A 26,742-nucleotide genomic window follows, 5' to 3' on the forward strand; every position below is an offset into this window, starting at 1 on the left:
AGCATGACGAAAAACTGTACCCAGTGTCCTGAAATTTTCAAAGAAGAAACTTTGCGTGGGATTGGATTAGTTTAAGTTAATTTCAATGTAGTTGCATAGTTTAGTAATAGTTCACTGTATGATTGAAAAATGTACAAAGAGTTTTTTTATTACTTAAATGTCTTTATTGAGAATAAAATCCAATACAATTCTTTCAATAAAATGAAACATTTTGGTGTTTATCCATAAATAACAGTAAGCATACATAAATTAAAACTACAATGAGTTTCTAGCTTCTCATCAGTTCTTAGAGAAAAAATAAAAAATCATAAATATATATTGGAAGAGATTACATTTTTTCTTTGAATAATAGATATGGAATTTAGGAGCTGAATGCCACATGCATCAAAGAATGAAAAAAATCATAGACTAAACATTTTTGGTGTTTCGTTTGTTTTAATGTGCATTACTTTATGTATAGCCAACATAGGCCATGGCATAGGATGGCAAAGTTGCCAAGTTTGGCACAACATTTCCCACAAATCAGGTTGCTGACTTTCAGTAACACATCTTAGGTATATTAAAACAAAATCTAGACTGCTGCCCTGCAAGGTCCTCCTTGTTGGTGTCCTCTTCCTTTCAATAACAACTTTTCAGCACAAAACAGACCAGGGATGACCCCTGCTACTATCGTTAAATAAGAAAAGTTTCTGCAGCCCAGAGTGTGGTGATTCATTTATTTTTCTGACTGATTTGCAGGAGTACAATGAGCTGGACCAGCAACGGGTAGATTTCACACAGAGCCTATGATGAACCACTCACTGTTCAATATGCATATATTTTTCTGTTATGTCATTACAATCTCCGTACACCTGCTGGCAAAATGGTATGACAACTTGCACCACTCTTCTAGTAGTCATTGGGCGTCTTAATACAACGTGAGAAAATGGACTCTATCATGTCTTCCCCCAGACTCAGAGTAGATAGTGTGGCTCTTGAACAGGTTAAACTAAGCCTAGACAAAGATCTGGATTAGGAAGAGTCGGCAAAAGAAAATTGGTTTAGACGGCAAGAAAAATTAATTCAAACTTGGTGACACATAACAGAAGTAGACATTTCTGGTGAAATTTTGTTGAACCCCAAACACTAATAAAGTCATCTATAAATTTAAATATCATTAAAGTGTATCTAAAACACCACCTTTTCTTTTGTTTTTGATTTGAAGACTTTTCTTCTGTTCTGTGCTTCTATTTCAAATGTAATACACTTTCAACAGAAAGTACGACTAATACTTAGTGAATGTTTTCAAAATTGTGACTTTGGACTATATAGCTGTAATAATTATATTAACCGTATGTGAGCTGATCCTGTATATTATTTATGAAACGACAGTCTATCAATTAACCTGAAATCATCACTTAAAAAAAAAAAAAAAACATGGTTCAAGTACCACAGCCCTCACTTCTCTTTGAAGGTAAACACTGGTTGTGTATTTTTCCATCATACACTCAGTTTGAATTGCCTGCTGTGCTTTAGTATAGTAGCAGTAGAAGTGTAGTCAGAATCATCATTAAGGCTTGATTTATACCTATGCATGTTGTTATTGAGTGTTTCCGCAATGCTTTTTGCTGTGCTCTCCGCGTTTTCGGATGCACAACAAATTTGCCAAATAAAAAGCAAACAAAGAATCAAAAATGCAGAACGCATCAAAAACACGTCAAGTGTTTTTGATGCATTTTGCATTTTTGATTCTTTTTTGCTTTTTATTTGGCCAATTTGTTGTTGGGCAGATTAAACAATGCAAAACGCATCAAAAACGCACTACATGCTTTTCTGCTGCTTCTCCATTGAAGTCTATTGAAACAAAAAGGCAGTTCTTTGCATTTAAAATAGTCCCTGGCCTTTTACAAAAATGCAGAGGCAAAAAATAATGTCCTGCGTTTCTGAAAAAAAAAACCCTCAAAAAAACGCATTAGTGTGAACCGAGCGGAAAGTATAACTAAAGGCAAAACTTTTTTTTCAGTTTTAGATAGAGGGGAGTTGAATTAGAACACCTGTCAACTTTTGTTACTGTCTGTGCCCTTGTTAAGGAGATTCACCCTCTCTATTTGTCCTGTAAAAGAACCTCCCAAAATTTGGGTTGTCCCCAGAAAAGTAATAGAGGGATAATCTTCCAACGGGGACACTAGTTCTGGTGACCTGAGGTCTCCAAGAAATTCCTGTAATTTGCAGGGATTTCCTCTCACTTCCTGTTTGGCTATGGGACAGGAAGTGAAGGTAAATCTCCCCAATGGGACACAGATGGCAAAAATAAACCTTACAGGGATGATAACCCTCCCATACTCTTTTCAAAATGAAAAAAAAAAGTTTAGCTTAAAATTCTGCTTTAACAAACTCACACAAGGAAATAAATCTCATATACTACCAAAGAAATTAAAGGATTTTTTTTTCCACTGGATGTTGTGCCAATACAAAAAATGTATACTACCTGATTTAGACAAACATTAGAAAACCTTGTGATAACTTGCACAGTGCAATTACTCACAGCAATCAATTTCAGATTCCTGTAATCAATTAGGGCAAATATTTAAATCCAAACTCTACTTTTTACATTTTATAAAAAAAGTGAGGGCCAAACAAGATAAAAATAAAAAAGAAGTTAAGGTCATGATACTTTTAATCTGAAGTTGTCCTCCGCAGTACTTCTCCCCCCCCCCACCCCCACCCCCACCCCCACAAAATGTCACCAATCTTCTCAGTGGAATGACATCCAGCATCATTTAACCCCCTTCCTGTGAGCCCAGGCTGTCATAGACATGCCCGTTGAGGACATGTCATCATGTCAGCCTGTGCTCACAATACCGCTCTGAACAGTGTAATGACATATGAACAGCAAACCAGTCAAATGCTACTGGAAAAGGGGTATATATAATGGGGTTAATAAAAAGGGGCACTAAGTTTCTAATAATTCTCATAAATCTTTGCAGATTTATACTCAACCTATAGAAACAGGTGCAACATCACAAACTGAACAATTATGCCCTGTACACACGGTCGGACATTGATCGGACATTCCGACAACAAAATCCATGGATTTTTTCCGACGGATGTTGGCTCAAACTTGTCTTGCATACACACAGTCACACAAAGTTGTCGGAAATCCGATCGTTCTGAACGCGGTGGCGTAAAACACGTACGTCGGGACTATAAACGGGGCAGTAGCCAATAGCTTTCGTCTCTTAATTTATTCTGAGCATGCGTGGCACTTTGTTTGTCGGATCTGTGTACACACGATCGGAAATTTCCAACAACGGATTTTGTTGTCGGAAAATTTTATAGCAAGCTCTCAAACTTTGTGAGTCGGAAATTCCTATGGAAAATGTGTGATGGAGCCTACACACAGTCGGAATTTCCGACAACAAGGTCTTATCACACATTTTCTGTCAGAAAATCCGACCGTGTGTACGGGGCATGACAGTGATTTTTCCTGAAGCATCTTTTCATTCGAAAATTACTCACATACCTAATTAATTGTGAAAAGTTGCAACCAATTTAATCTCTGAATGTAGCAGAGAGTAAATGATTTTTAAGCAGCAAATCGAAAATACTAATATAATGTAGGGCTATTTTTGGAGTAATCAGTCAAAATATACTGTAGATGGAAAATAAATAACAAAAATATCAGTCTAATTTAACATCGCAAATCAGAAAGAAGAAAATACTTAGCCAAGGTATAATACCCAACCTGTGATTAACAAATACAAGCATAAAAATCACAAACACACAACTAGGTTTTAAATTAAATCTTAGCCTGCCAATGCAATGGGGTGTCTTTCAATTGATAGTGTGTCTCCAGGGATTTGGGGCAATTCTGAACTTCTATTGTACTAACTACAACAACCCATATGGTTTGTTCCAGGTGGTTTCCAACATTCTGGGATTCTTACCCACTGCAGCACAGGGTACCAATCAAATTTACAACCATCTGTATACTATTCATATAACCTGGACTGGTAAGATAACTGGGCCGTGGGGCTAATACCGAGGAACAATTACACATCATTCACCAACAGAGATTTTGTCCCTCTCCAAATTGTAATAGGAACACAGATGCCGCTCCACACCCTATACTCTCCACCAAGTGAATTCCTTTAGAAGAAGTGAAGTCACAACTACCAAATCCAGGGCTCTGAAGTCCAAGCACTTCGCCAAACATGATTATTGTTCCGGAGTTATTGCTGGCATCCCACCATCCCCACATCAACTTTTGCTGTTTATGTATCACGGAAAAGGATCCCCCTAAGGTTGAAATCTTCTCATTTGTTTTTTTTTTTTTGACAATTTCAGTCTAAAAAATATCAAATTCAATGTCTAATCACCTCATGGTGAAAAATTCAGCATTCACTGAGAGGGACAACCATGAAATCCTTCACCCATGATACACATTCACAGCATCATGTATGGAAGAGGTATCACAGACTAATATGGACTCAGTTTCTTTAAGATCAATTTTCTGCCAAACTATTTAGTGCAGAGAAGAGAGCCACTTCCAGCATTAAGCCCCGTACACACAATCCGATTATCGGATGAATGATCGTCCATTTTTGTTTGCATGCTAATCTCACGTCAAATCTGATGAGTTTACTAAAGTCCCGAAAATTCCAGTACGACAGAATAAAAATTCGGAAGTGATGTCATGTGTTGCAATGCATTTGTATTGCATTTTTGAACGATAGCTGTACTGATTAAACGAAAATCGTACAATCTGGCATTGTACAGAAAAAATTTCCGTGCATGTCCAATAGAATAATATTGGATGAACTGTCCTGATCGGCTCTCGAAAGCTCTGTACTAATGATCTGATTATCGTACAATTGATTCTAATGCGGCATTTTTCCTACGATTTTCGGATCGTGTGTATGGGGCATTAGCCAGGAAAGAGGCAGAGGCTTCTCCAGAGATACAGATAAAGTACTGCATACCAGCTCGCTGCTGGAGGACTCCAGACCAACAGCATGAAGCAGAAGTGTGATCTTTTAAGAGGAGTTTGGATTCAGTAACAATAATCTGAAATGTGTCCATAAAAGTGATCCGCACAACTGATGCCGCTCTAAAATCTTGCTCTATTAGGAAAAGCACAGTGTACAAGTCACAGATACAGTAAGTTGATGCGTTTCAGCCTACACAGCTTTAATCATAAGTTGTGATTAAAGCCATATAGGCTGAAATGCGTAAATGTACTGTATCTGCATGTGTACACTGTGATTTTCTTAATAAAACAAAATTTCAGAGCAGCATTGGTTGTGCGGATCACTTTTATGTACAATTATTTTCAGCTGTGCAACTGCAGATCAAGCACCCATTAGCTTTATTAATGTATTGTATGGGTAGCAGCACTGGACTCTTCACTAATATAATCTAAAATATGTGCCGCCTGAAAAGGAGCCTCCATAACGTTACCTGGTCAACTATAACTAAAGGTGTATAGATATAGTACCTCACAGGAAATACAAAGGCATTTTCCATGCAAATTTTCCATACGAATTTTCCATACTAATGAAATACACATAACTGGTATTTAGACCAAAGCTGAGGAGAAGAGACTCAAAGGTTGAAATAAAACAGAAACAATTCCAAAACGCAAAAAAAACCCACTATTGCCCAATTCAAAGCTTGAAGTCACTAAATACCTATAAATAGTAGCCCATAAGCCCAGTGATAATAAACTGAACAAAGTCTATTTTTTTTTGCATTCTCACGTTTTTCTTCTCAATAAATGAGGTGAAGCTCTGCTGACAGCCATTATCCAACCATGTGCAGGCAAAAATACTTTTTTTACCTTTTCCTTGCATGTTATTGAGGATTCTCTCTACAAAATACATTTTTACCACATTTCCTAATTTTAGTGAAAATTCACTTGCAAACATGTTTTACTCCATTTGTAGTAGTACTGACTAAATGGGGACTTACAAAAGAAGTAGAAGGCAGCTTGTGAAGGCTTTTGTACATTTCTCGGCTATACAAATCAGTAGGCTCAGTTCACTAAGCTATGATTGCTATTTTCAGCAATAAGAATGAGAAAATAAATAACAATCACCAAGCTGGTAATAACCATCATTATGACAAATAACCCATGTGTTATGGATTGGTGAATCGAGTCTGATGTGAATTGCAAAAATAACCCATAAGCAAGTGAGAATCATCTCAAAAGCATTTCTGAAGCAAACCAGTTGTGCTCATGTACAAATACTAACACAAATTTCTTTCTTTCAGTTACATAAATATGATCTGAAATAAGCTTGTGATCTTATCAGACCCAATGCACCCTGATTCCTGCCACTCAGTAAATGTGTTCTCTAGGGGATTTTAGTACAGCATGCTATGTTGTCAGGGAACAATGTGCTAGAAATATGATGTCGCATCAGGACAGGACAATATCATCATGTTTTGCAAGCCCTGTGCTACGAGCAGTTGCAACATTCAAAGCTAGATACAAATAGTGATGATGCTGCACTGTAGGGTATCTGATGAATTAACTAATAGCTCAAATTTGAAAGTGCAACTGCAAATACTGTGGATTTGTACAAATCACAATGCATCAAATAAAGTGATTGGATAAATGAACAGGATAAGTTGCCTAAAAACAATTGATATAAAAAGTGCACTTGAGGTGCAATAAAATGAACAGTGCAAACAAAAGGTTACACCAAGGTAAACAACTGGACACAAATAACAACCGTAGCGATCAATCAAAAATGAGGATGACAAACAAAAAGATAAAATGAAATGGTTAATAATAAGAGTCCATCCGATAATATACGATGAGTGATGATTCCCTTCACCAAATAGTGAGTGAAACGGCTGATGTCAAGCCCCTTCAAAGTGATGGCACCTCAATGTGCACTAGCCTCTTACCTTACGGCTGTAAGGTAACAGCATGTATCTGGATTAAATGCTCAAAATGGCCTCCAGGGGTCCTCTGCAGGGTCCCTCTCTAATGGATCTGATGTAGGTTCCCTTTGCTGGGTACAGCCTCCTATGTGGTTACCCCAGTAGCAATGGTTAGGATGGAAGAAAGATCCCAGATAGTGTAAAAATGTTTGGAACAACCGTTTATTCCTAAAAATGTAGAGCTAGTACACTCACTTTTCAAAATCCCTCACAAACAGACAATACGCAAGCGGCAAGCTTGTATTCCTGCGTCACTTCCGTTTTTCGCCTATAGCTCAATCCCGATGCTTATCGTCACACGTGACTTCAACAGTCACGTGGGCATGACAATACGTGTCGGGATTGAGCTATAGGCAAAAACCGGAAGTGACGCAGGAATACGAGCTCGCCGCTCGTGGATTGTCTGTTTGTGCTCATGTTAATCACTTATTTGTAATACACAGCGCAAGAGTACCATTTTTTCAACATTCAAAGCTAGACTGCTAGAATTCTGTTTGTTGGTGCGTGTTATATAGTACTATTGGCACTAGGCACATGTGAAATATATAGTTGTTCCTAAAGCGGAATTCCAATGTATAATAACATTTTTTTTTTCTAAATTCCTAAGTTCGTGTAATCAAAATGTACCACTCACTTTTTTGGTGCATAATATCCCCCGATGTCCGTTTTCATCTCTAAAAGCAATTTCTTTGTAGAAGTTCTCATCTTGCCTGTGGGCATGTGAAGCCCACAAGCGGACACTTCCGGGATACGGTGATGCTGAGCTACCAGCATGCACCGCCCATTCCCGCACATGCGTATTGAGTCCACGTTGCAGCGCCGTAAGCTTCCGACGTTGCCATCACAACAAACAGCGTAGACGAAAGCGCCCGCCGCGTTGTGATGGCAACGTCCTGGCGTCATCGCGTCACTTTCACTTTAGGGAAATCGTGATAATTAGAGGTGGTTAACCACACTGACTCCTGGGAAGATTGAGTCATAGCTCCCAGGAGTCAGTGCGCCGCCCCAGGAGACATTGCGCCGCCGGATCTGACGCCAATACCCGCGGGTGGCTAGGACAGGAAGTGCCACTTCATCAGTCAATAACAAGGTAACCCTTAGGAAAAAAAAAAAAAATCTTTCCATTTGTCACTGTCTATAATGTCTGCTTGTGAATCAGCTTGATTTGTGAAAGAGTGCGGAACTCCGCTTTAATAATTTTCATCAAATGATTTCACTAGGGAAGTTAATTTTTCTTTTGTTTGCATCATTTTTTTCTCTATCATTTATCTATTTGAACTTTTACTTATTCAGCTTATACTTATCCATGGAGGACCAAAGAATAGCTTATTGTCTGCAAGGTTTATTATTCCAATAATTGGATCTAAACAACAATTTACATTGATGTGACAGAACAGACAGTTTTTGTTGGCCCACTTTTATAAACTTGAGTCACTTGAATATATTTATTATATGGACACTTATGAGCTGTCTTTATCCAAATGATACTTTTTTACTTTTATTTAGCGCTACCTGATATGTTTATAAATTAGTATATTTTGTATAGTAGTATACTTGATTATGGGTTAGCTGACATTAAAGAAAATGTATTTATTTTGAGCAGAGTTGTGCATAGTATATTTACTTGTCTGATGTAGCTTTGAGCCACATTTTAAAATTATTTTTCTACCATGCATGAAAAGCGCCTTTGATTTTTCCCTGCTTGGTCCAACTGTGGCAAACGATGCAGCATAGTATTTACTAACGATCACTTGTTGCTCTGTAGTTCCTGATGTACAATTAAATGGAAGGAGGTGGGTGAAAATAACTGGGAGAATATATGACTACTTCAGTGTTTTATGCAACAAAACTGAACTAAAATTTGACACAAGACAGCTTTCACTGGCACCTACCACTCAATCTTGTCAAAACTGGTCACACCGGTAATGCTGACCCTGAAAGTGTCATATGATAGCAGATTACACTTAACTACACATATTGCTTTTATTGAGCTTTTACTATCCTTGACACTTTCAATGTCAGTATGTTTGTATTGTCTGCTGACTTTACAGTGGAACATTCATGCTGTGCCTGCATAATTGTAATTACATGAAATCTTCAATAAAAGTATTAGAAAAAAATACTTGTAAAGTGCAATTGTAACTGAGGTATTGGATGCATAAATCATTCAAAAAAATAATACAAAGTTGATTGCTATAATCCTGAACACAAAGACTACAGGACTATGAAATTACTATTTTGTTACTAAGTCAGCCTGATATTTTCATACAAAGCTACAATATATATTTGTGCATCATTTTCAGCTATTGAACCATGCAGGGTTAATTCCTGAGTTATGATGAGTACTGTCAAAAGCATTCATAATAGTTTGCATAGATTTTCCTCCCTGTTCGAAAAATCTCTATGGTTGCTCAGTGATCTTCCCCTTTCCTCCATAGAAAAAAGGAAACAGTACCTTAACCACCCGCATACAATATCAATATGTCAGACCAATTTGAATTCTGTAAAATAATACCTTCCATTTTCTAATCCATGCTACATTGTAGAAGAGTTACGCCTGGAACTGGGTTGCCTACTACGAATATTTTGTGTAAATAATTTTATATTTGTGTTGGGCCCTTACAAGTAGATTTTTTGACGGCCTATGCATGCTTCAGTATGGGATCCCTTGGCTGTGATCTAAAGTATTAAAGTGTTACTAAACCCACTGCATTCACTATATTTGGTCTCTCGCAGTACAAAGAGCATTGAAATGCAATTTTAGTAAATATAAACTGCTAAATACCTTTTCTCATCAGCAGTTAAAGAAGTCTTGTGACTTCTATTAGTGTTCAGCAGAGCACTGGTTGAAGCTTCTAGGAGGAGTTTTCATTCTCCCCTGATTGTCCTATGAGGCTGCATGACCCCTGACCCTCTGTCTGGACAGTGCTATTTGACTATGTGCTGATCACATACACTTTTCCAAGGACAAAAAAAAAACTCTCTAGCAATACACACCAAAACTGAGCATGTGCAGCTTGCCCCCAAAGCTCTGTTCTATCAGGAGATGAATTGGAGACTCTGGAAGAAGGGGAGGATCAGAGAAGACAGGATCAAACAGCCTTTTTAACACAATGCAGAGGATTAACCCCTTAGATTACACAGTGAGTATAACAAGCATGCTTTACTGCATATACAGACTGATTTTACGGTTGTGGGTTTAGTAGCACTTTAAATCAAATATCTGTGCAAACTCTTGAAGCTTCAGTATACTGTAAAACTGAAAAAAAAATGTATCTCTGATATTCATAGTAGGCAACCCAATTCCAGCATTCACTCTTCCAGCATAGATTAGGTACAATTAAACATCAATCGCCAACAGAGATTTTGTCCCTCACCAAAATGTAACAGGAGCAGAGCCGCTGCCACATACACTATACTCTCCACAAAGCAGATTTGAGGAGCAGCCACCATTCCCAAATCCAGAGTCCTTAAGTCTGTGCACTTTGACACACAGGATCATAGTTCTGAAGCTATTGCTGGTGTCCTGCCACAACATTGATCTCTGCTGTTTATGCCTTACGGAAAAGGATCCCTGATGTTGAAAACTTCCAACATGGTCCACCTTATATGTCTACAGAATTCACACAAAGCCACATTCAGAAATCTAAATGGAAAATTTCCTTGAAAAGTTAAAATTCCCTTACAAAGTGAATTTGCATTTAGTAAATCCACTCCTTAGGGTGAACTGGCAATTTGCCCAACTTTTACTCTACTGCAGGGACCCCATGGAGCCTTCCTGTTGTGATCCATTGGCAGAATCCAGACATATGTCCATTACTTCCAGGTATGGGGGAACACTTGACACCCCCCCCCCCGCCTCTCCACAAAATAAGCAATTGGTGCCCCTACACCCAATCACCAGGCTCCACTGCTGTCATGTGGGAGCACAGGTAAGATGTACAGGTTTACATTAAAGAGGCCCAACCCTACATACATAGTCTGCCTATAACACTGCACTTTAAATGCAACAAAGTCCTCTCCGAAAGCAGGATTCCAGCTGTATATAAAAGACTCCAGCTCAAATCAAATCAAAGTAACAATTTCCCAAAGCTATGGTGGTTATGTTCTGTCCACCATCACTCACCAAGCATGTAGATTACTCGCTTCTTCTGTCCACTGCCATTGGCTCCTAGTCTGCTCCTATTCAAACTCTCAGGTCCTATAGCATCTGTGCACACTTCCTTTACATACAGAGACCTCTATCCACCCACATTTGTCTGCCCAAACCAAATAAAGTGGGTACTGATGCTGCAGGACCTGAGCATTCACAGAGGAGCACACTGAAAGTCCACGGAGATTACTAAGCTTAGAATTTTAACAGGCACTGTATGTTTTACCCAGAGTATGCAGTCAATTCACTAATCATGAAACTATTGTCAGATAAGAATGTAAAACTACACTAGGTGTAAGAAGGGGCCCTTTACATGCAAAAATATCACAGAATATTGAGCAAACATTGTGAGTCTCATTTTAAAATAACTTTTAATGGGTCTTGTACTGTATGATGATGTTTATTTTGAATGCAACTGAATTGTAATGCAAAAGAAAAAAAAAATTCAACCGCATGGTTGACCTCAAAAGTAAGAGCTTCTTTTACATAATAAGATGGAAGAAAATAGTCCTATTTTACATTATTTACAAGAAACTGTTGATTTTTTTCAAATAGCAAATTAAGGTCCCTCATCCGGTTGAATTTTTATTTCTTTCGCATTACAATTAAGTTGCATTCAAAATAATCATCATACAGTAAAGGAAACCCATTAAAAGTTATTTTACAATGAGATTCACAATGTTAGCTTTATATCCTGTATTATTTAAATGCAATGCAGTAATCAATTTATTCCATTGGTACATTATTTTTTTTCTTCAGAAAGATAATTTTCGTCAGTATATTAGAAAAAAACATAAATTATGGTGATAGTATAAAGCCCGATCAAAGAGTACGTAATGTGTTTGTGTAATCACTTCCATTTTGCATTGAGACACAGGAAACCCATTATGTAAGCAAGAGATTGATGATGATAGTTTATTTTAACATCTGAAAAATATCAGATGCGTCACAGAGCTTCAGTTCTACTTAGTCATAAGTAGAACATTTTTAGCTGTATGCTGCAGCACTCCTGCAGACTTTTGCAAAAGTTGTTTCTTTGAAGTTGTTGACAACATGACTAAACAAACAACTGTAATTATACACTGCGCTGTGTCTAATCTTTAACAATACCAACTGGTTTGCTGCTAAAATCCTGACATAAAACCACTGCTAAAAAAATATCTACAATATATGCATTCTAGTTCATATTCAGTGACACCATCAATCAAAATGTATAATTCAGTGTCAAGTAAAATAAAATAAAACAGTCTCAGAAGTATGGTGAAAGTTCCAGATAGTCACGAAAATACATGTACAATAATATCCCCACTCTGCAACAAGCAAACACTCGTGAAAAAAACAAGATACAAATGGATGGACTCTTTTCACCTGTGCGAGGTGCAGAGATAACAGGTAGATACACTATCAAGAATATGAAATAACTTAAAGACATATTATTAAAATAGCGAAGGGGAATTTACTAAGACTGGAGCAACCAAAAACTGGAGCAGCTGTGCAAAATCTAGCTTTCATTTTCAAAGCTTAAAGGGTAACTCCACTTTTGTGGGGAAAAAATATAGCAAATAAAAAATAGTCTTCTTTCCCAGTCGAAGCATATTATGGGGAAACGCGTTGGGTGGAGCCCATTTTGAGACGTCAATCCTTTAGAGCAGGCTAGTGCCGTCCGCTGCCCTGTTTGTAGTTTTTTTGTTGATTACTAGTTGCCTTGATGTAAGTGTGTGGTGTTTTTTAATAAAAATCCCTTGTTAAAACTCACTGCACTACGAGGCTTTCCTCTTCTTCCTACACGTTTTGAGCCTACCTTTGAGCCCTTCCATTGGATATTTGCATATCCATCGATACAGAGGTCCCAGTGAGCCTGTCCGGGATTTCTTCAGAATAACAAAAGGTAGGAATCTGCACTAAAGTTTGTTATAATCTTTGCAATGTACATAGATCACCCAGAGGGGAAATGTTTTTTTCTCAACAAAAGTGGGGTTACGCTTTAAAGTGGTTTTGAAGGCTGAAGGTTTTTTACCTTTTTATCTAAATATCTCTTCTGTGTGCAATTCCCTCTACAAGCCCTCACTTATACTTACCTAAGCCCGCTCTTGATCCAGCATGGGGCCCAATAACAGCATTTTTCTTTGCTCTCTCTTTCCTCACAGGGCAGATTGATAGCAGCGAGAGCCATTTGCTCCTGCTGCTTTCATTCAAATCCTGTGATGAGGGAGCGTGGGTGGGGGGCTGAGCTGCACTGTCTGTGTCTATGCTATGAGCAGAGGCAGCGTAGCTCAGGTTTGAGCCCACAGGTCTGCTGCGATAGGAAGCAGCTTCCCGTGGTGGCACACCCAGTAGAGGAGGAGTCCGGGTGCCAGCGGGGGACCCTAAAAGAGGAGGATTGGTGCTACTCTGTGTAAAACCATTGCACAGAACATGTAAGTAAAACATGTTTATTATTAAAAAAAACACTTTAAAGCCTAATTTCAGGTTTTAGTTAAATTTAGCACTGAGCTATTTACAAATTATAGTTAAATGAAGATCAGCTTTAATCACTTCTGGATCGACCCACACAGATATACTGCAGCAGGGTGGCCCTCCTGTGCGAAATCATGTACCTGTACGTGATTTTGTGCACAGAGTCTGGGGCACGTGCGCCACCGGAGACCTGCCACCGTTCTGCCAGAGGGGAAAATTGAGATCTTGTGTTTCTGCTAATCTGCGTATTGGGATTTTTTTACTAAAAATATGTAGCAAAATATGTATTGGCCTAAATTGATGACTACATTTGATTTTTTACATTTTTTTATTGGGTATGTTTTATAGCATAAAATAATAAATATTGTTTTTTTATTCAAAATTGTCAGTTTTTTTTTGTTTATAGCCTACAAAATAAAAACCGCAGAGGTGATCAAATACCACCAAAAGAAAGCTCTATTTGTGGGGAAAAAAATCGACATCAATTTTATTTGGGTACATCGTCCCACGACCACGCAATTGTTAGTTAAAGCAACGCAGTGCGGTATCATAAAAAAAATTAAAAAATTGCAGGGGGTAAAACCTTTCCATGGCTGAAGTGGTTAAAGGATAATTTCACCTTTCAAAACATGTTACATGTTATACCCATATTCAGGGTGTAACATGTAACATGCTATGATGCACCGGTCCCCGCACCCCCCCCACTGATCCCCGCTGTGACAGCCGAAAAGACGCGGTCATGTGGGGCTTCGCCCATCCGGCAGCGTCACTCGCAGTCCTCTGTGAGTGGAAAACTACAAGGTCTGGCAGCCTTTGCAGGTGTCAGCTTGTAGTTTTCTATGAACTACTACTGCTCTGTGGGCACTGCGTAGTTCATTGAGTCTTCCTGTCAAAATGATTAGGCTTCCTTGAGGTACGAGCAAGCCGATACACTGTCCGATCTGCAGGAGACCTGCAGGGCACCGGCGATCTGATGATCGCCGATGCAATGCTTCCCAGGCTCCCAGAAAAATAAATAATAAATGCACATTTTTTACCCGCAAAAGAATGTGCATTTATTACTTTTTGCCAAAGGTGAACTTATCTTTTAATGTATCACCTCCCATCTTCTCATAGTTACATAGTAGGTGAGGTTGAAAAAAGACACAAGTCCAACCTGTGTGTGTGATTATATGTCAGTATTACATTGTATATCCCTGTATATTGTGGTCATTCAGGTGCTTAACTAATAGTTTCTTGAAACTATCGATGCCCCCCGCTGAGACCACCGCCTGTGGAAGAGAATTCCACATCCTTACCGCTCTTACAGTAAAGAACCCTCTACATAGTTTAAGGTTAAACCTTTTAACTTCTAATTTTAATGAGTGGCCAAGTGTCTTGTTAAACTCCCTTCTGCGAAAAAGTTTTATCCCTATTGTGGGGTCACCAGGATGGTATTTATGAATTGAAATCATATCCCCTCTCAAGCGTCTCTTCTACAGAGAGAAGTTCAGTGCTTGCAACCTTTATTCATAACTAATGTCCTCCAGTCCCTTTATTATCATTGTTGCCCTTCTTTGTACTCGCTCCATTTCCAGTACATCCTTCCTGAGGACTGGTGCCCAGAACTGGACAGCTTATTCCAGGTGCGGCTGGACCAAAGTCTTGTAGAGTGGGAGAATTATTGTTTTATCCTGGAGTTAATCCTTTTTTAATTCATGCCAATATTCTGTTTGCTTTGTTAGCAGCAGCTTGGCATTGCATGCCATTGCTGAGCCTATCATCTACTAGGAGCCCCAGGCCCTTTTCCTAAATTCCCCCAGAGGTTCTCCCCCTAGTGTATAGATTGCATTTATATTTTTGCCACCCAAATGCATTATTTTACATTTTTCTACATTAAACCTCATTTGCCATGTAGTTGCCCACCCTATTAATTTGTTCAGATCTTCTTGCAAGGTTTCCACATCCTGCAGAGAAGTTATTGCCCTGCTTAGCTTAGTATCAGCCACAAATATAGAAATTGAACTGTTTACCCCATCCTCCAGGTCATTTTGCAAACAAATTAAATAGGATTGGTCCCAGCACAGAACCCTGTGGGACCCCACTACCCACCCCTGACCATTCCGAGTATTCACAATTTATCACCAACCTCTGAACTCGCCCTTGTAGCCAGTTTTCAATGCAAGTACCCTATGGTCCATGCCAATGGACCTTATTTTGTACCGTAAACGTTTATGGGGAACTGTGTCAAATGCTTTTGCAAAATCCAGATACACCACGTCTACGGGCCTTCCTTTATCTAGATGGCAACTCACCTCCTCATAGAAGGTTAATATATTGGTTTGGCAAGAACGATTCTTCATGAATCCATGCCGATTACTGGAAATTATACAATTTTCATTATTAACCCCTTCCCGCCGACCGTACGCACATCTGCGTACTCGGCTTTCGGGGGTTATACCGGGATGATGCCCGCAGCTGCAGGCATCATCCCGGTACCGTTGTTTCGAGCGGGCGATCGGCTACCCGTATATAACAACCGATGCGGCTAAAAGCCGCTCGGCTGTTATACCGGAGGAGCGGGAGGGGACATCCCCCCCTCCCGCCGCCTCCCGCCGCTCTTACTGGGCCTCCCATGTGATCGGGAGGCCCGGTGTCCAATCGTCTGCCTCCAGCAGCTGTGGGCGGGCTGGAACGAAGCCGTGGGCGGCTTCGTTCCAGCCTTCTCAATGTAAACGCGGAAGCGACGTCATGACGTCACTTCCCGTTTACTTCGGCTGCCAATGGCGCCGAATTTAAAAAAATACACAGTATTCAGAATCGCCGTTTTCGGCGATCTGAATACTTTGAAGTGTAAAGGAGGGATGGGGCGTCTTTTAGACCCCCCATCCCTCCATAAAGAGTACCTGTCACCACCTATTACTGTCACAAGGGATGTTTACATTCCTTGTGACAGCAATAAAAGTAAAAAAAAAACATTTTTTTTTAAACACAATTTTTAAGTATAAAAATAAATAAAATAAATATAAAAAAAAAAAATTTAAAGTGCCCCCGTCCCCGCGAGCTCGCGCAGCGAAGAAAACGCATATGGAAGTCGCGCACGCATATGTAAACGGTGTTCAAATAACACATGTGAGGTATCGCCGTGATCGTCAGAGCAAGAGCAATAATTCTAGCCCTAGACCTCCTCTGTAACTCTAACCTGGTAACCGTAAAAAAAAATTTAAAGCGTCGCCTATGGAAATTCATAGCTACCATAGTTTGTCGCCATTCCACGAGTGCGTGCAATTATAAAGCCTGACATGTTTGGTATCTATTTACTCGGCGTAACATCATCTTTCACATTATACAAAAAAAATGTGGTAACTTTACTGTTTGGATTTTTTAAAATTCGTGGAAGTGTCCCTTTTCCAAAAATTTGCGTTTAAAACACCGCTGCACAAATACCGTGTGATATAAAATATTGCAACAATCTCCATTTTATTCTCTAGATTCTCTGCTAAAAAAATATATATAATGTTTGGGGGTTCTGAGTAATTTTCTAGCAAAAAATATGGATTTTAACTTACACCAAATTTCAAAAATAGGCTTAGTCATGAAAGGGTTAAAATCTTGTATATAGTCCCTGATCATCCCCTCCAAGAGCTTGTGTACTAATGATGTTCGGCTAACTGGTATGTAATTCCCAGGGATGTATTTTGGGCCGTTTTTAAATATTGGTGCTACATTGGCTTTTCTTTAATCTGCTGGTACCATTCCAGTCAGTAGACTGTCAGTAAAAAATAGGAACAATAGTCTGGCAATTACTTGACTGAGTTCCCTAAGTACCCTCGGGTGTAAGCCATTCGGTCCCGGTGATTTATTAATGTTACTGTAAGTTTCCCAAGTCTAATTCTAATTCTGTCCTCTGTTAACGATGGAGGTGCTTCCTGTGATGTGTCATGAGGATAAACACTGCAGTTTTGGTTACTGAAGCCCCCTGATTCCCTCATGAAGACCGAGGAGAAGATATAATTCAATAGCTTCGCCATCTCCCCATCCTTTTTAACCAGATGTCCTTCCTCGTTCTTTATGGGGCCAATATTGTCTATTCTCCCTTTTTTACTGTTTATATACTTAATGAATTTCTTGAGATTTTTTTGCAATCCTCCGCTATGTGTCTTTCATGTTCTATCTTAGCCGCCCTAATTGTACCCTTAAATTGCTTGTTGCATTCTTTATAAAGTTTGAATGTTGACGATGATCCCTCAACCTTGTATTTTTTAAAGGCCTTCTCTTTTGCTTTATATACATTTTTACATTGGTGTTAAGCCATCCAGGACTTTTGTTTGCTCTTTTAATACATTTAAAAGAGCGAACAAAAGTCCTGGATGGCTTAATGCTTCTCCATGCTGTAACTCAATCATGTTCAAGCCCATGTGGAATAGGGGATCTTGAATGTCAATCGTCCTTTAACCTTAAAAAAAAAAACACATTTTAACAAAACGTTGACAAGACAAGACTTTGGAGTCTAATTCTGCATCTTTTTGGTGATTTAAACTGTCCGTGAATCTTGTTAAGTCAGCAAGTTGCCATATTCTATATAGGGTTAGTGTCATGTGGTATATTTCTGGCATAAAGCAAAATTTGAGGCAAAACAAATTTCCTTGATTTAGTAGTCCTAAGGGTACTTTCACACTGGGGCGGTGCCATCTTATCGCGGTAAAGCGCTGCTTGTTTTAGCGGCACTTTACCGTTGTTATAGCCGCTTTCCGGGGCGATGGTGTGGTGCTTTTAACCCCCAAGAAAAGGATAAATAGGGGTTAAAAGTGCCCGTGATGCGACGCTTTGGAAGCGGTGCCGATTCGTTGCACTGGGCAGGGGCGGTGTGGGAGCGGTGTATACTTTTTTTCCCGCCCTGCAAGTGCCCTGCCGCAGTGTGAAAACACGCTGGCTTTTATACTGGGGTGGCTTGAGAGGCAATTTTCAGGCACTTTACAGGTGCTATTTTTAGCACTAAAACGCCTGAAAATGACCTCAGCATGAAAGGGGTCTTACAGAGTTTAGCATATTGTGACAATGTGCATGAGCTCATATCAGAGGACTATAGAGTTGAATTACTAAAGGCAAATAGGCTGTTCACTTTCCATTTGAAATTTCACTTTACAAAGAATTGCAAACACATTTTTGCTTGCACATTTGGATGATAGAGGTCAGCTGAGATAAACCTCATGCACAAAGCTCTGTGGTAAGTTTACATGCAAAGTGAGCAGTCTATTTTTCTTTAGGAGATTCATCTCTATGTTTCTACTGGAGAAAGATCTGTAGTTGACAACTAAAAAAGAAAAAAATCACCTTTTTTGCCTCTGCCACGGTGCCCAATGGTAAATTCAGCTCTGCCAGCAGAGGTATGATTTAGACAGCACTATGGGAGGAGACACCTCTGTTCTTACTTTCTGTTGTCCTATACAGAGGCCATTTCCAAAGCCTAGTTCAGAATGGTCTGAACAAACAACACTACTTCTCCATAAGTTTGCAATGTCTAAAAAGTAATCAATGGCATCCATAGTCTGTAGACCACATTACCTATATCAAGGTTAGGGGACTAAAATAAATTGACACTACATTCATATTACAACATGAAACCTCCCTGTATTTAAGCTTTGGCCTGCATGAATAATAGATAGATTTGCAAAGAACACATTTTGGCAAAATTTGAGACTATAACATTGTATGTCTTAAAATTGCAAACATATCTCTATTTTGCAATTCATTATCTATTGAGCATAAAATGACTTTGCAATGTGCCATTGACCTCCTGTGGTGGGTAAAATCATTATCACCATCCAAGCCTGCAGGTCAATTGTCACCTTCCTGCCCCAGTCTGTCTGTCCCTGACTTTTTCTTTATCTACCAGAGGAAAAAGATGGCTTCTTTAATAAATGTTCTCTCCGACTGAGCGGAATTACAAACTGCATTAATTGCTTCATTTCAAGATACATTTTGATCTTTCTTAGGCTCAAAGAAACATTAAGAGCAGCATTCTTGAAGCATTGATAAGCAAACGTTAGCACAGTTAGTGGAGGAGGCGTTGTAAATCTGTAAGCAGTGTGATATATCCAAATGCAGTTAAAACATTTTAGCAACTGAGTTAATTAATCCGCTCACTAGCCAACCCTTAAAATGACTTTTGCAATACAGATAAAGGTCATTGAATTGAAATACCATAATTTGAGGTTTTGTCTGGAACACGAAAGAAATACGGTTAAAGCGGAACCATACTGCAACTGAGCACCACAAATCAAAAATGCTATTTAATTAATTTTTAATATTCAAAGCAAACTCCCCCCCATCCATTCATGTCTCCATGTTTTTTTTTGCTGAGAAATCACTTTGAAAAACACCCCCTAGCATTTCTGGCCATGGCCATCTTGAGTAAGGTCAGATGATTTATGTAGCATTTACTTTTTGGAATCCATCTGCCCTTAGCTCAGGCCTGCATGCAGAAGGGTGTGCTTAGCTGAGAAAACCTTCTGAAGGCTCCTTGGATGTATGGCATCACTTTTGGCCCAAGCTTGGAAACCAAAAAGTAACTAAAGAAATGTGAAAAAAGTTTAAGGCTGGGTTCACACTATTGCAAATTGGATTCAGGTTCCCCGCATCCAATTCGCAATAGAAGGAAATTTTGACTGGCTCTCTATGGAGCTAGTTCACATATCTCCAGTGCGAATTGCCCAGGAGCCCTGTGCATCTTTTGGTCCGTTTTTGGGCTGAAATCGGACCCGAAACGGTAAACAGGGACGCACCGAACCCCTGCTGTGGGCCCCATGCTAAGATAGTGTGAACCCAGCTTAAAACAAGTCAATTTGATAAACTTTCCTATCAATTGGCTAATGATAGCAGCATAAGGATTAAAAATAGTCAATGATGATTTAGAGAGTGGAGTTCCGCTTGAAGAATATTAAAATAATTTTAAAAAAGATGGATGATTGCAAAAATTTTGTTTTAAAATGTAGATATCTGGGGAAAGAAGAGATTCCATAAACTAGAGGCAATACTGGGTAGAGTCTGCTGTTGATGCAGAGTGGTCATAAGGCAAACTTCCACCCATGCTTCTGGGTCTATCAATAGATGTAAACAAAAATGAGCTTGCACGGTCCAGACACTACACACAACACGTGGGTCACTGCAGTACAAAGTCATACCTGGGGATGAGGACATCCAAACTGAGAAATTTTGTTCATTACAAATTTTGAGACCTAACATTTGGTGATTGCTGGATTTCTTATTTAAAACATTTACATTCTTTTTGAATTGGAGACCAGCTAATATGCAAAATAAAGCAACCGCAATTGCTCCACAGAGAGGCAGAATGGGGATCTGCCAGTGTAAACAAACAGATCCCCGTTCTGTCAGGGAAGTAGAGCGAGATTGTCTGTTCCTACTGATTAGGAACAGTGATCTCTCTCTACTCCCTTGTCAGTCCCATCCCCCCACAGTTAGAAAGCACCTCCCTAGGGTACCTTTTAACCCTTTAATCTCCACTGGTGTTAACCCCTTCCCTGCCAGTGTCATTTATACAGTAATCAGTGCATTTTTATAGTACTGATCGCGGTATAAATGTCACTGGTCCCAAAAAAGTGTCAAAATTGTCCGATCTGTCTGACGCAATGTTGCAGTCCCACTAAAAATTGCAGAGCAACGTCATTACTAGTAAAAAAATAAAAATAATAATAATAAATATGACATACATCTATCCCCTATTTTGTAGACGCTATAACTTTTGCGCAAACCAGTCAATATACGCTAATTGGGATTTTTTTTTTTTACCAAAAATATGTATAAGAATACATATTGGCCTAAACTGAGAAATAAATTTTTTTTGACATTTTTTTGGATATGTATTAAAGCAAAAAGTAACAAATATTGTTTTTTTTTCAACATTGTTGCTCTTTTTTTGTTTATAGCACAAAAAATAAAAATCGCAGAGGTGATCAAATACCACCAAAAGAAAGCTCTATTTATGGGAAAAAAAAGGACATCAATTTAGTTTGGGTACAACGTCGCACGACCGTGCATTGTCAGTTAAAGCGTCGCAGTGCCGTATCTCAAAAAATGGCCTGGTCAGGAAGTGGGTAAATCCACCTAGGGCTGAAGTGGGTAACGGTTAGAGCCCTTTTACAACAATATCATTCACAAAAAGGGTGCTCAGCTCGAAGTCCAAGACATATGGACAGCTTGAGTTAAACCTCTTTAGCAGCAAAATCTTTTCAGCAACTCGCCTTCGAGCTCTTGAAGGATAATCCTTGTGAGTTTAGGTGTCAAAACAGGATTGAGTCTCCTATATCCAAAACAAGGTCCTTTCCAGAATGCTTCTCCACTTATTTAACTCCTTGGTGCTGGCCGCACACATATATGTGGCCTCTCAGCCAATGGGCCTTAACGCGTAGAGGCTGCATATATGCGTACCTAAAGGTAAACAGACCTGTGCCAAGACTGCATGTCATGCGCGCTTCCCTGAACAATTACCAGCGGCTAATGGAAAGCTCCCAATCTCTACTTGCAATGGGAGCTTTTTTATCATGTGACCGCTGTGACAGTCAATCACTGCAGTCACATGATTACAAACTCCGCCCCGCCTCCTGGCATCTAAAGCCCCTTGAAGAGCCATGAGGCATCTGCGTCAAGGGGTTAAAGTAGAACTTTAGGCAAAAGTTTTTTTTTCCCCCATTTTGGATAGAGCAAGGGAGGGTTGTAACCACTTCCTGTCCCATAGCCAAACCCCCAAGTCACCAGAACTAGTGTCCACGTTGTAAGATTTCCTTTCTATTACTTTTCTGGCGACAACTCAGAATTTGGGATTTTGTTTTACTTTCACTTTCAATGGTAATGGTAAACAGGACAAATAGAGAGGGTGAATCTCCCTAACTGGGGCACAGACAGCAATAAAAACTGACAAGTGTTCTAAAGAAAAGTTTTGCCTTTAGTTATACTTTATCACTTGTCCTGACCCATTACACCTACAGCTTTATTTCTGACAAAGCCTTCTGAACAACTCAATAGTGGCAGAAAGATAACACGGCAAGAGTAAATTTGAAAACAATCCTGGAAATAGCAAACATGTAAATGAGAACATTCAGAAGAACACTAGGTATATGAATGACTACACATGTAAGGAGCCTAGCCATGCCCACTTCATATTTCTTGTCTCAGCTCAGCATTTGGAGAATGTTCAAAAACAAATACAACTTTTGCGCTCAAGTGTGGGACAAGAAATTAAGTAAGATGAAAGAAGGTGCTCTCTACTACAGCAGGTATCTGTATCTTGAAAAGAAGCATTAACCATCAGATGTACACTTAAAGCGGGGGTCCACCCACATCGCCAAAAAAAAAAAAATATTAAAAGCCAGCAGCTACAAATACTGCAGCTGCTGACTTTAAATACATGGCCACTAACCTGTCCCAGGGTCCAGCGATGTCGGCAGGCGACGCCGAGAACCCGCTTGGCTGCCATCCTAGGTGAGGTAATCAGGAAGTAAAGCGTTGCGGCTTCACTTCCCGGTTCCCTACTGCGCATGCGCGAGTCGCGCTGCGCATCGTAAGTGGTCCCCGCTCTCTCCTGGGAGCTGTGTGTTTCCCAGGAGACAGCGTGGTGGGGACGGGAAGAGGCGTAGACTCCCATGGGAGTCTATGCCGGAAGTGGGTGCAAATACCTGTCTTAGACAGGTATCTGCACCCCCCTCCCCCCTGAAAGGTGCCAAATGTGACACCGGAGGGGGGAAGGGTTCCAAAAAGCGGAAGTTCCATTTTTGTGTGGAACTCCACTTTAAGCATTGCCACCCTCCTCAGACAGAGGTGATCCATATGCACTTTATTACAGAAAGACAAAAAGAGGGCACAAAATAGGTTAATATATTCACAACAAACTGAATAAAGGATTCATCGCCTATATCAAATAGAAACGATCAGAACCACTATTTGTGCCCCTGAATGGGCTTACGATGATGCCATAAAGGGGCGGCAGACACTAATGGGTTCTAAAGGTGTCCCCGCTTTCTCAAAGCTGGACCTTCTCAGCATGAAACCTGAAAACTTAGGAGCCAAAACTGTATCAAGGCCAAATACCAATATCCAAAACAAGGTCCTTTCCAGAATGCTTCTCTACATATTTAACACTTGTCTTGACCCATCTCAACCTACAACAATATTTCTGACAAAGTCTTCTGGCACAACTCACTAGTGGCTGGATAACACGGCAAGGGTAAATTCAAGAACAACCCTGGAAATAGCAAACATGTAAATGAGAACATTCAGAACACTAGGTATAAAAAAACCTACCCATGTAAGGAGCCTAGCCATTCCCACTTCATAATTCAGGTTTCAGCTTAGCATTTGGCGAATGCTGAATTGATAACACATACAATTTTCTGTGCCCCTATTGATATACTGGAATTAAGATGTGCTGTCAGCACTCTCTCTCCTTCCTTCATAGTATAACTCTTAAGTCTCTCTAGACTTTAGAGTCAACAAGCACACATGGAAGAAATAGGCTCTCTAAATGCCTTTCTAAGAAAATGCACACATGGCAGCTGCAGAATAAAAGTTACACAGGGGATGCAAAAATCTCAGCTAGCTATGCTTTTACACAACTTACAGATAGTAAAAGCTACACATACAGGACTGGGCTGGCAAACAATCTTTGGAATAAGAGAATATTTTACTTTTATATAGGGTGTGCCTAAAAGCCATCCATTAACAGTTCTACCAGGTTATAGCTCTCATATGTCTATATGCACCTCAGTCCTAGTATTTTACATATACAGTATAAATTTAAATTAGGCTCTGTTAATAATGTTTAACTGTAATCATGAAATGCTAAGTTTAGGTAAAAACAAAAAAATATTAAGTCATAAATTACCGTTGGTGCTTAAAACTACATTGTTGGTGTACTATTACGAGTATGAATTAGGGCCATATCAGTGTCTCATTTCCAACCCTGTAGTGATTCACGCAGCTCAATGAACAAAAGTCCTAGTCAACATCATTAACCTTGTGAGAAGTGCCCCTAGCTGACCTCAATGAATATTCTATAAAGGTAGAAATATCTTCTAATGAATGTTTATAGCCCCAGCAATCTACTCTTCACACACTGTCTCCATCTAATTAGCCAATGTGCTAGCTGCAGGTTATCAGTTGCAGATAGTTACATACAGCTGGTTTATGTCTTACAAAATATTAATTGTAACATTATCAAACTGCCTTTAACTCTGTCTATAAGCCCTTTCTTAATTTGGCCCGGGGCTGTATTTAGAGATTATGCTGCCCTAGACACAAGTGCATGTTGATGACCTTTGTACAAACTTCATCCCTTCTGCACCGGCCACGTTGGACAATTATTAATATAAATATACAAATGCTTTCAGAAATGCATTCAGAGTGCCTTCTGCATAAAAGAATATGTGGATGTTTTTCCTAGCTAGGGAACCATCTAGGTAAACAGAATCTGGAAGTGCAATACAAAACAATGCTACAGTCCATGTTAGTTTTATGTAAGGAAAAAAAATCTCCTTTTGAAAACTCTGGTTAGTTGCCTGGCTATTATATTGATTCAAAGTTTCAATGGTTTCTGAGTCACTGACCCAGAACAAGTATGTAGATCAGGAGTTCTGAATTTTTAGATGCTGAAAGACAACTAGTATCCTCATACATACATATTATACAGTATTTATTTACATATGTATATATACACACATACATACATATACACACACAAACACACACACTATATTACCAACTGTAGGGTTCAATATTGAGTTGGCCCACCCTTTGCAGCTATAACAGATTCAACTCTTCTGGGAAGGCTGTCCACAAAGTTTAGGAGAGTGTCTTTGGGAATGTTTGACAATTCTTCCAGAAGCGCATTTGTGAGGTCAGGCACTGATGTTGGATGATAAGGCCTGGCTTGCAGTCTCTGCTCTAATTTATCCCAAAGGTGTTTTATCGGGTTGAGGTCAGGACTCTGTGCAGGCCAGTCAAGTTCCTCAATCCCAAACTTATTCATCCATGTCTTTATGGATCTTAATTTTTGCACTGGTCCAAATTATTTGTTGGGGGGATTATGGTGTGGGGTTGTTTTCAGGGGTTGAGCTTGGCCCCTTAGTTCCAGTGAATGGAACTATTAGGTTCAAAGGAAATGCCGCTGCCAGGACCGCCACACCTGAATAGGAGCTCATGCCCCACTCTGCCTCACAGGTGCTGGCTCTACTCGATATATGAATGAAGGAGAACAATGCTGGACGGCCGCACTCAATGAAAAAAGGAAGCACCTTTATTGTAACAAAAAATAAAAATCCAAAGCGGGTCACATCAGAGGTGGATGACACAGGGACAACAGCTAACGCATTTCACATCTACTGATGCTTACTCATAGCTAAATGAATGGAACTATTAGGGTGTCAGCATAACAAGACATTTTGGACAATTTCATGCTCCCAACTTTGTGGGAACAGTTTGGGGGTGGCCCCTTCCTGTTCTATATTGACTGTGCACCAGTGCACAAAGCAAGGTCCATAAAGACGTGGATGAGATAAATTTGAGATAAATTAAATTTTTCCTCATGCCTGATCATTAAGGATGCATGCACTGTATTGTCACCTTTTGAGGAGGCCACAAAGATGGTGATCCATGACAGTGCATGCATCAGTGACACAATCCCTGTTGTGTTCCTGCTAGAGCAGACTCTGCGTGGCATTATGGACAGGGCACTGGAGGCAGAGCAGCAGGAGGAAGAGGAGGACTTCCTTTCCTCTCAAGGCCCACTTTATCCAGACACCATAATTCTTATGTCTCAGAACACACAGGAGGAGAGAGGGGTGGAGGATGAGGAGGAGGATTATGGCACTTTCATAAGCTTCGAAGAAGTGGAAGACATGTGTCAATTTATAAGCGATGGATTTCCAACACCAGGACCCTTGAGAGTAGTACATGGCTGGGAGGAGGAAGTTCCATATGCTGTCATCCAGAGTGACCCCGAGGAGTCTGCTTCTCAAGCCTCAGCAAATTTGAGGAGCATGGGCAACCTCATGCTTCAAAGTCTGCGAAAGTACCCAAGAATACGTGGCATAAAAGGAGAAGGATGATTACTGGTTGGCAACCCTCCTTGACCACCGTTATAAGGGGAAGGTCTCAGAACTCATCCCATCCCCACAGAGAGTGCAGAAGATAAAATCTCTTGAGGACATGTT

At 39.7% G+C, this 26,742-nt stretch overlaps 1 protein-coding gene and 1 pseudogene across 6 annotated transcripts in view; one reads left to right on the forward strand and one right to left on the reverse strand.

Annotated features, from left to right (window-relative positions):
- MACROD2 (mono-ADP ribosylhydrolase 2) overlaps window positions 1-26,742 on the reverse strand; it is a 3,509,413-nt gene that overhangs the window by 1,380,195 nt on the left and 2,102,476 nt on the right. The gene's annotated exons all lie outside the window — the stretch shown is intronic.
- Window positions 3,797-4,573, forward strand: LOC141140603 (stabilizer of axonemal microtubules 4-like; annotated as a pseudogene).

Source organism: Aquarana catesbeiana, linkage group LG04 (assembly GCF_042186555.1).
Source record: "Aquarana catesbeiana isolate 2022-GZ linkage group LG04, ASM4218655v1, whole genome shotgun sequence".
NCBI lineage: Eukaryota > Metazoa > Chordata > Amphibia > Anura > Ranidae > Aquarana > Aquarana catesbeiana.